Below are 12216 nucleotides of genomic sequence, written 5' to 3' on the forward strand. Positions count from 1 at the left end.
GGATCCTCCCCCAGCTGAGCCTTCAAGTGATAACACAGCTCCAGTTGACACCTTTACTACGGCCTTCTGAGATGCCTTAAGTAGAGAACCCAGTTAGTCATGTCAGGACTTCTGCCCCATAGAAATCCTGAGATAATAAATATGTGTAGTTTTAAGGTTGTAGTAATTTGTAGTCCAGTAATAGAAAATGTATATATATGTATTATAATATATTTATATGTATTATATATGCCATTAAGCAAAAACAATTTATATATAAGTCCTTTCATTTAGTGAAAGAAATAAGGCACTGAAGGAAGCCAGAAAAAGAAGGAGGGAAAGAATGTATTATTTTTAATGATATTTACAATTATTTCCAAATTGCCTTACTCTAATTCAAAGTCAGCTCTTATTTTAACAAAACTACAAATATTTAGTTTTTGGTTTTGTGCTTATGTTTTATAGAAAGACATGGAAGAGTTAGCTTACATTTCCTAAAATACATCTTTTAGCTGTGAGATACAAAAATAAAAAAATATTTTTCCCGAACCTATTGCCAGGGAAGCCCTTAGACATTTTCCTTTTCTTCTTTTTTTAAATTAATTTTCCCTTTTTTTGTTTCAGATTTTTTACTCTGAATATAGTAGGCACAAAAACTTGAACTGTATCTCAAAGGATTTTTATTTTTGTTTCACCGTTATGAGTTGGAAGTCTCCCTTAAATGAGAATTTGTGTTTATTCAGGATGGGACTTTAAGTGGTTTGCAAATAACAGTGAATGGCACAAAGGAAGACTCATCTGAAAGTAGACTTTCTAGACTTTGTTCAAGTATAATCAAAGTGAAGATGCATCTCTTATCTGGTGCCAAGAAAGTTTAAAAAAAAAAGTCCATTATTTGGTGAATAAAAGATACAGCTTTTGATACAATACAATCATAGTAAAATTGTTTCAGAGATGGTGTTGGAGAACTAATGGATTTTGAAACAATGTAATTACAGCAAAGGGAATTTCAGGTCCTTGGGCATGAAGTAATTTTATGAATAGCCTTACCTACTTTGATAAAATTATGTTTTAAGCAGAAGTGAAGAATGTTATATAAGTAGGTGAGGATTTTAAATATCCTCCTTAGATGACTATAAAATTATTATTACCACCAGATTTCTGTACCTTTACCACTCAAACCATGGAAATATAGCTTTTGTTTTAATTGTTTAATAACAGAATATATGAATCCCATTCTGTTGCTGGTAATAAACTTTATATTTTTGACCTAAATTTGGGGCAATAGAACTAATACCTAATTGACCTTTAAAGGCAGTTGTCTCTCCCATATTAAGAAGTAGAGTTTGATAAATATATGTGTTGATAAGAAATGTCTGTTCTCATATAACATAAACCTTCACTGTATAAAATACAACTTAACTCTCTCCCAGATATTTTTCAGATGGTAATGGCTCTAAAGAAGGTTTCATGTTCAAGGCTTTTAAACAGTATTTTTAAAAGAATTCTACATCCTTAAAGTATTTAATATTCTGTAGCCAAAGATTTGCCATTTTCTATTATTTCCAACTGTTATAGGAGATATTAACGTGATTTAATTTGTGCATATTTTTTGGTTAGAAATGTGAAGTACTGTGCATGTCAGATTTAGTCTGCTAAACTGGAGATAACCCCTATATTTTATTGATGTGTTTTACTTTTTTGATACTAAATCATTTCACAATAAATTGTCAAGATAGAAGACTTTATGGATAGCTTTTACCTCTGTATTACATATGTTGCTTTATCATCTTGTCAGCTTCAGGCATTCTATGCCAGGTTATTCAATAATGTAAGAAAATTGTTAAGCTTTTTACAGGTTAGAATAATGATCTATTCATATTTATAATTTCTTTGTTTCAGTGCAAATCAATATCAACTTTAGTTTCAACTTAGAATCTGTAGATCAATACCATGTTAGACATCTCAGTGTGAAGGAAAAGTTGAATTATGCTAATTACTGTCACAAAATTAACTATAATATATCAGATTTTCTTAACCTCAGCACTATTGACATTGGAACTGGATAATTCTCTTTGGGGTGGTGGGGGCATGCTATCCTGTGCATTGTAGGATGTTGGGCAGCATCCCTGGCATCTACCCACTAGATGCCATTGGCACCCCCTCCTCCAGTTAATGACAGCCAAAAACGCACCAGGCATTGCCAAATGTCCTCCTGGGGAGGAAAAGAGGAGGACTGTCCCAAGTTAAGAACCACTGCTATACAGAAAATTATTCTTATGCAGTTATTTCAGAAAATTTAACTTGCAATGGTTTAGGAATTTCATTAGAATTTTATACTTAAATTTACACAGAGATTCTAATAAGTTTGGAATTATAATGCTACTTATTTTTTCTGTTAGGTTTTAGAAAACTCTTTTAGTATAGTCTTTGCTTCTATTTGGGTTGGATTAGGGATGAATTCTGTTGGTCAAGCAAAATGAAAATGGTTTACATTGATATTTGATTAGTCAGTATCATAGAGTTCAATATTTAAAAGAAGCTAAAACTTTATTTGCTTCTGGGATTTCCTTCTATCCCTATAAAACACTTGACTTTAAGACACTAAAACTTTGTTTTACCTGAAACCCTGGACCATCTATGATATACAGCTGTGAAAAATAAGTTCATGCTTAATTTCACTTAATTGCTTTAGATCACTTTGGCCTGAGATATTGGTCCTCTGCTATGTTTTTTTTTAATTTTTTGTGATATTTCTTAAAATAAGTTGTAATAGTGAAACTGATGAGAATTTTAAGTAATAATATATTAGTGCACTAATTACATATTAGTGTACATTTGAATACATAATGCATTAAAAAATAACTGAAATGTGGAAACAGAAATTAAAATGAAAAATATGATGCTAATTTTCCTTGTTGAAAATAAAGTAAGAGAACTCTCCCTCTTTTTTTAGAGCATTTACTTTAGAAAATTTATAATTGTTAAGTACTTTCTCCTTTTGAAATTTATATAAATCCTTTTGAAAACTAGATAGGTCTTTTGTTACCTCTAAGACCGAGGAATGTCTTTCTCAGGGACCTGAGAGCCATCTCTTTGAAATGTAAACATCAAAGGAGAAAGCTCCCCGGTCTTTCAGTTTCTGTGGGAGGGTAGGAGCCTAACTTGCTGCAAGCTGCAAAACTACTTCCTGTCATAAAAGGTATGAGAGGTTAGTTTCTCCTCTGGGTTAAGACAATTAGCCAACATAGATGGTCACTACAATTACTAGGATGAACTATGTGTGACCAATAGTACTCTCAAGTCTTCTTATTTGAGGATTAGTTATTGTTCATCTTGAGAACATGTATGTAACAGGTTGTATCTGCTTGGCTCTGTAAAAGGGTGGGATTTCTTTCTTTCCCATTTCTTAGTGGATTGCCTGTTTTGTATATCACAGTCTGATTTAATGTTTATTCAGTAATAAAAATGTTTTCTTTCATTACTACATTTGTGGAAACAATCTAGGTTGGGAAAAGATTTTGTTTTTAATTATATTTCTCCAACAAAGGGGACTAAAAATACAAGTTGAAAGATATGTGTGGGAGTGTGTGTGTGTGTGTATTTTTCTTCTCTCCCTTTTTTTATTGATCTCTAGCTATAACAGAGTTCCGGGACACCAGAATTGACATTATGTTAACGATCTTTTAGTTTTAGTTTCACCCATGCTTTCATTCCTTTTACCTGAAAACCAGGAAGGAAGAAGTTAGGCTTCTTGCATTACCACTGTATGGTTACTGAGGCCCAAGTGATTATATTCTGGTGTTGGAATGAACACTGTGGCAGAGAAACATATTGAAGGAATCTTCATTTTGCTGAATAGGGCTTCGATTCTTACTGCTGCTATAGCTTAAAATAAGATGTATTGGGAAAAGAAAATACTGGCAGATATGCCCTGGAGAGTAACTGCTAACTGAATCCTCTGCTAACTCAGTCCAGAAATAAAGCTATAAAAATAGTGCAGTTGGGTCTGGAAGCAGTAAGTTAAAAAGTGGAGCTTTGCTGATGTCAAGGGCCTTTAGGCAAAATACCTTAAGAGGTTTTCTTTCTCTCCCTTCTTTCCACACTCTTCCTCCTTTCTCTTCTTTTCCTCTTTCCTTTTCTCCCTCTTTCCCTCATGTGTCTTTATCTTTGTCTTTATTAAAAATCCAACCATAATTTAAAGGTTTATTAACTTGAAGCATGTGACAATTTAATATCTAGGTAGTTTTCTTGAGACTATTCCTTGTGGGTAGGTAACAAAGAATTACTAACCTGATTTCAGTCAAGGCAGAGAACCCTAACTCATGCAATTCTGATAAAAGCCTATCTAACATATCAGCTGGCTGAGTTTTTAGTATATTTTTTTCACTATTTTTCTCTGTCTTCAGTATCTGCTGACACACTGGTTTAATGCTTTTTCTAACCATTTTTCAAAAAAATATTTTTAAAACCTTTAGGCTATTTATAAAACCCTTATACCATCTTAAAAAAAAAACCCACCATAATTACAACACAAAGATCTATTCCTGTATTTCTCAGCAATACTGTACTCTGTTTCTGTTCATCCATGGTAGTCTTTAACCCTTTTTCTCATCTACCATGATACAAGCAATAATTGTATGTATTGGTTGCTGTTAAAATAAATAGACATTAATAGTGTGTCTGATCATTACTTGTCACTAGTTGTCAAGAGTACGGTATTTCAGACACTCATGTATCCTACAAAGACTAAAAAATAATGTATGCAAGGTTTGCAGAGGATGTATGCTACTTTCCTAGATTTGAATTTATGGCAAATTGATTTCCAGTAAGTTCTCTAAACTTTTGACACAAAGGCAGAGAAAAAATTCCATATTACATGTAGCAATTTAAAGTAATTTTGAAAACATTTTTATTATAATGGGCCCTCTATCATACCTTAACTGTTCATATTGGTTTCTTAAACACAATCTAAATGTTTTATGTACGGACACCGTAAAACAACAAACACAGAAAATTATTCTCCATCAATTTGGGCTTTCTGTGCTGATTCTGATACTATTACCCTTTTGGCAGTCCAACCTATTTTTTATTGCTATTGTTTTCAAACTCTTCATTCCTGTATCTTTTCAAATAAAGGTTTTGCTCCAAATAAGTGTTGATACCTCCTAATCCCAAATATTATAATTGATTTCAGTGTCATTATTTTTCCTTTTATTTCTTCACTGTCCAACATTGTTTTAGCACTCCCATATTAGAGATTAGAAAATATAATAAAAAATCCAAGCAATTTGCATAATTTTGTATTTTTTGTTTGAATATTTTTGTAATAAAATTTGAATTTAGCAAAATTACTAGTTGATATGATAGAAAAAATGCTTGTTCTTTGTTTACAGTTTATAAAATCTCTAGTATATCAGTTTACTTGAATTACTTTGGTATCATCTTGGACTTTTATTTCACTGAGTTTGAAAAAAGTTATCTTGATTATGTATATGGTTACAGAACTATACATATTTTCCCAAATTCATTTAATAGTACACTTAAAATTTTTAAATTTTGTGATATATAAATTTACCTCAATAAAGTTCATTTAAAATAGAAAAAGCATAAACTGCCTATGACATAACAATATGGATGAATCTTAAAACTGTATATATTTAGCAAAAAAAAAAAAGCCAGATACAAAAGCAAATTGAAGAATAAATTTAAAAATTGAGGAATAGGCGAGAGTAATTTCAAGCTATAGCAATCAGAATAGTAGTTTCTGAAGAGGGGTAGGAATTGACTGAAATGGGATGTGAGTAAACTATCTGGGATAGGGGAAATATCTCTATCTTGATTGCTATGTTTATTACACTGGTACCCATTTGTCAAAACTCAATTACACATCTAATATCTGTATTTTACTTTAATAAGCAATTTAAGGAATAGCAATAATTTTAACTTTGCTTTATTCTATTACACCTAGGTACTAGTGGAACATTCCAATTCCTTAAAAGTCCCTCTGGTGCCTCTGTGTAACATATTTCCATTATCGTTCTTATATATTCCCTAGATTTTGATGCCATACAAAGTATTATTGAAGAGTTACTCTTCTCCAGCCTCAGCTGCACAGAGCCTGCACTTCCTCGACTAGATCTTCCCTCCAACTACCCCATTAGTGTGGGAATAGCAGCCTGGCTCCCGTGACATTCTAAACAACACATCCTTGGTATTGCACTGGCATCATCCTATGAGTTTTACAAAGGCAATATAAAATTATGGCCTCAAAATACAGATTTGCAAATCTAGTTTGTTATAGTTAATGCCATACTCTCCAAGGCAAAAGGAGAACTACAGAATATACACTTCACCTGCAACATATTTCCTCCTAAGACACTCATATAATTTCAGTGAAACTCCCAGATTCATAATGGAAGTACACTTAAACCCAGAGCCAGGGGTTCCATTTCTAAATATTGCTTAAACAGTGTCATTACACTTGTGTGATTTGTGGTGATGTTATGATAATCAGTTTCCTGATTATAACTTTAGAGACATCAATATCAGAGTTATGCCAGGTTTTTGAGGTTAAGATAAGGAATAAGTCATACAGTCTTAGTCAACATTTAAGCAATGTACTGTGCTTCATTGGGACCATTAGGAAAGGTCCCTGTTTGTACTCTATCAGATTCTCCATGACTCTGGATTCCTGCACTTGAAATAAATATTATACTATTTGAGCCTCTGAGAGTCTTCAATAAATATCACCCCACCAATTTATCAACTGAATTCTGAAAACATTGTGAAATGAAACAAAAAAGAAAGCACAGGGAATGAGCTATCACCTATAGTTCTCATGAAGCAAAGCTGGAAAACTCAGCTTAGTGTGAGAGTCAGGCCACGCACTTGATGCCCAGAATGAGACAGGCTTAACCATCAGGCACCAACAACACTGAACCAAACAAAGTCACTGTCTATAAGAAAAAGCCTGGAAGGAAAAGAAGACCATGTGCTCTTTGCAAGCAGTTTGCTCCTGTGAGAAACTAGGAAAGAGCTGAGGTTTGTATTCCTACCCAGATATGATTCCCAAATTTATCAATTCTACTTTCCCAGCATAGAAAGAAACCTGAGTATGCCAAATGGAGTTATATTTCCTCCATTGGTAGGAAACACAAAGAGAGGCGATAAGCATTCTGCAGTAACAACTACAAGTTATAATTTCATAATTGAAATGTAGTAGCTCCCCATATGTTATGAACATCACAACCTAAGTTTGGTATGTTGGGCTTGGTTTCATCCCAATAGATATGATTGCTTCTGAAGTTGAAAGTTCTAAAGTATCTAACTTTCTCATTTCTTTAATTTGGAGAAAATATTATAAGTACCATCACTTTCATGATTACTGAAGTCTCTTTAGAATTACCCTTATTATTAATTTCACTACACAGACCAACTCTTCAGAGTCAGGGAGAAAAGAATGGATCTAATCAGGAAAGTAACAAGTGCATTTCTGGTGTCCTTAAGCAATGTCAATTTCACTACAATTCCATCTGTTCCACTTGTCCATATGAAAAACGTGAGGTCTTTAAACACTATAATAATACCGAGACCATATTTCTCCAAATATAACCCTACATGTGTATTTGTTCCATATTTATTCATTTACTCTCACTGCAGGTCTATACATTCAATCTATACTTTAGGTGTTGTCAGATACAGAGAAACTAAATATGCCATCATAGTTCTGAATGTTTCTAGACACTGTGACCATCTCCTAATTCAGGGGAAATTGGTTGGACTTACAGACCATTTATGGGAGTCTTTGCCCAACTTCAAAATTTGCCTGGAATATTTCTTCTACTGAACGAAGCTGAAAATATCTCATTTGTGCCTAGCATAATCTTGCTAAGAACCATAGAATTTCTTAGTTTTTCGAACCACTTGCACAAGGTGATAGAGAATATTCATCAAATTTTGAGTAGTTATATATCTTATGGTGGTGCACTGCACATCAGCATAGTGGGGTATGGAGTATCCACAGGGATTGACTGCTGCACTACTTTCATATAGATGAAGAGTGATTTTCTGTAGTGTGGTACAGTGGAATGATTATGTTTTGGGGTCAGTCTTGAATTTAAACCCTAAATTTACAACTCACTAGGGACAACTAGACAAGTTACTTAGTTTTTCTGAACTTTAATTTTCTCACTGGAAAATAAGGATAATAACAACCCCTGTAGTATTGTACATATTTAACAGCAATGCATATATATAGAAGATAACATGGTGTCTAGTAAACAGCAGATATCCAGTAATATTTGTTCTATTTACTCATAGCATTTATATCTTGTATAAAATCCTATAGGAAAGCTTTTGTTAGACTAAGTATTATTATTTTATTTCTTATACTTTCACTTTTTTATTTCAAAAAGTAATAACACTTGATCACCACACAGTGATAATACTTTATCACTATGTGATAAAAGTGGTGACGCATATTAATGCAGCAAAGTTTAAGCAAATATCTGAAATACATTTTAACATATCAACAATAGTAGACATATTTTCATGCTTTGTTATAAGTTTGAAAGTCATTTCCTATAAATTTAGGATATGTGCATATTTTACTGCTAATCATGATTAAGCTTTATTCTTTCTGTGTTTTACAGTTATTTTGGCAATACAGGTATTTTCTCAACTTCATTCTAATCTATGATACAACAAGTAATTCCTACATATCTTTCTCAGAAAAAAAAAGTACTATATCTCTGGTAGAAGAGCACCTCTGACATTCCCTATCCTATTTGAACTCTCTAGGGCACAGGTAATATATGATGTTATGATCAAAAAGTAAGACTAAAAGGCTCATAACACAGGCCTTCTTTCAGAAAACACTATGATTTACAATAATTATAAAAGATCACTGCAATATTTACTTTTCATTACCTACTCTGTGTTATATTTTCTTATTAGTCCTCACAATATCTTTTTTGTGACCTTTGGCCTTTAAAATAACCTCTGAAAATAATGCCATTTTATCCATTTTAGGTTATAACATACAAACATATAACATAGAAACAGCAAGGGGGGGTGTAGGTAAAGTATTTTGTAATAGGTAGAATGTTCATTTAAAATGCCTTCAGGATTTGCTTTGTGAATACATACCCTTATTAATTCCAAGTATTTTTATTACAATGACTGAATTTTGAAGTCCAATGGACTCTTTTGATAGAATTTTTTGAGTGCAAAACATTATTACCAAACACAGAAATGAGTAATAAATCTGAAATTGACAATTCTTCTTGTCTGAAGATAGTTATTGGTTTTGCAACAAATTTCAACTCTCCATTTGCTACATTTTGTCAGCCTGATTATTTTTGGTTACCTGCCGGTGAAATTTTCTGTAACAGAGGCTTTGAAGTAGCTTGTTTTGCTTTTAGCTTCTTACAATAATAGAAGAGTCTGCTTTCAGATGGCTTAACTCATACTTTTTTTTTTTTTTTTTGGCCTTCACGAGCAAATGTGTGAATGCAGGAGAGATTGTGGGGTTTCACTTTCCATCCATAATGGAAATAACAAGTTTAAAAGACAAGCTAGGATGCATACGATGCCCAAATACTCTCAAAGTCTAGTCCAATGCTCTGCATTTCTATAGCAGTAATTTCTAAGGTTACATTATTTTTTTCCTGTTCAATCTTAGTTCCTCTCAGAACCTATCATGAATTGAGAGTCCTGAGATGAAAGTAAAAATAGCAATGTTATATTCCAAATGCCACTATAAGCCTTCTTTCTCTTTCTGACTCAAAACTTAAGGTACAGACATGACAGCATGAGTATGAAGAGTCTGAAAGGATCTTGAACTTGCTTTAGAATTTAACTGAATGAAAACAGAAGAGTAATTTCTGTATCCACTGGGAAGAAGAAGAGTAAAGAAAAAGGAATACCTAAGTGCTATGCTACATTTTCCTTTTTGGTGTAAATCAGTTATTTTTTCCTAAGATGATCACAAACATTTTTTATTAATTTAATAAATTTACATTTATTAATTTAATAAATGTAAATCTTCCTCCACATGTGTCTATATCCATATTCATAGTAAAACAAAAAGAATGGTACCTTTTATTAGTTTTCTCTTAACTAATTTTATGGGCCTCATAATTACTAAAATATGATAGCACACAAAATTAAGTGTATAATGACCATATGATATCAATTAGGATATTTCTGTGTTTAAAATACACTGAAGCCCATATTATTAAAGTGCTAAAATTTTCATATTGCAAATAAATATTAATGTGGTAAGTCAAGTAATTTTATTTCAGTTGCTAGTAGGACTATGACATTATGTTTTATTAAAATACAAATATTTTATTACCTTTAATTTTGTTGGCTATAGCATTACAATATTGATAGCTGGTTTGCTGAGTAGGACTACAGTGGTATTTATTAGGAAACAATAAAAAAGAAAAAAGGTCTCTGCCCTACTTTTTGACATCATGTAACTGCTTAACTTTCAAGATCTCTGGGGTACAAAAGAAGTATTACGGGCTTCCCTGGTGGCGCAGTGGTTGAGAGTCCGCCTGCCGATGCAGGGGACGCGGGTTCGTGCCCCGGTCCGGGAGGATCCCACATGCCGCGGAGCGGCTGGGCCGTGAGCCATGGCCGCTGGGCCTGCGCGTCCGGAGCCTGTGCTCCGCAGCGGGAGAGGCCACAACAGTGAGAGGCCCGCGTACCGCAAAAAAAAAAAAAAAAAAAAAAAGAAGTATTACAACGTTAAAGAACCATATAGCTGAAAAGTTTAAGCTTTAGCATTTCTTGCTTCTACTCTGCTGATGTGATTCTTCCAAATTTAACTATATGTGAATCCTCTCTCTGAATTTCTCAACTAATAGGAAATACAGTGTTTCAGATGTTATGGTTTTAAGCCAGTAAGATTTGCAACAACTGACTTATTTCTCATCATAATTCTGTGGGTCGGGTGGGTGACGCCTCGAATGTTGCTGTCTGGGCTCATTCATAAGGGTGCATTCAACTTAAAGATCATCTGGGCAGGCAGATCTAAATGTCTTCACTATACTGTTCAGCAATTCATGTTACTGTCAGCTGGGGCTCCTTGGTTCTGCTCTATGTGGCAGAATTCCAATAGATTAGAACAAGTTTCTTTACAGGACAGTCTTAGGGTAGAATTCCAATGGAGCAAGGACAGTAACTTCAAGATTTTTTCAGGACCCATGCTTCAGAAACCTTAAAACCTTTCTTCCCCAACATTCTGTTGGTCAACACAGGTCACAAGGCCACATAGGTTCATGGTGTAGAGTAAGACTTCACTTCTTGATGAGGGCTGTGAAATATTATCGTCCAGTTTTCAATCTACCATTCCATACACAACTTCTCTACATGGACTGCTTTCCTGTTTCCTTTTTGGTTCTCTAGCTTTATTGAGATATAACTGATATATAACATTGTGTAAGTTTAAGGTGTACAATGTGTTAAGTGATTACCACCATAGCGTCTGCTAACACCTTCATCAGGTCACACAATTATATTGTGTGTTTGTGGCAAGAAAGTTTAAGATCTACTCTCTTAGCAACTTTCAAGTATATAATACAGAATTATTAACTATAACCTCTGTGCTGTATGTTATATCCCCAGCCATATTCAGGTATATATCCAAAGGAAATGAAAACAGGGTCTTGAAGAGATAGCTTCATGTCCCTGTTCATTGCAGTGTTATTCACAACAGCTAAGGTAGGAAACAATGTAAGTGTCCATCAATGGATGAATGCATAAAGAAGAAGACATAGTATATATATACAATGGACTATTATTCGGCCACGAGAAAGAAGAAGATATCTCCTGTTTCCTATAAGCAAATATTTGAGTCATTTTGAGTTTGTCACTTGTAAGGGGAAACTTTGGAAAAACAGTAAGATTTGTTTCTTCATGTTTTTGGAAGTAAGAGCAGTCTACCAGCCTTTTCCCCACTCTCATATCATTGAAAGTATTTAGGCTCCTTTAGCATAGACAGACTTAGTCACTACAAATTTCTGAGCCAATTCTAATCAACATGAGCAGAGTATTAATAGCCTCAAACCCAACTGCATATGAGATCTCCAAGTATTGTATATTGCTCTGAGCACCTGTATTCCATCTGTTCTATCTTAGTTCTTAGTTGTACTTAGTGTAACAGTTCTTTGCTGGAATAAGAATTTTATCATAAACCTAATCCTTTGATTTTGGTACTGAGGAACT

This window comes from Pseudorca crassidens, chromosome 17 (genome assembly GCF_039906515.1).
Source record: "Pseudorca crassidens isolate mPseCra1 chromosome 17, mPseCra1.hap1, whole genome shotgun sequence".
Taxonomy (NCBI): Eukaryota; Metazoa; Chordata; class Mammalia; order Artiodactyla; family Delphinidae; genus Pseudorca; species Pseudorca crassidens.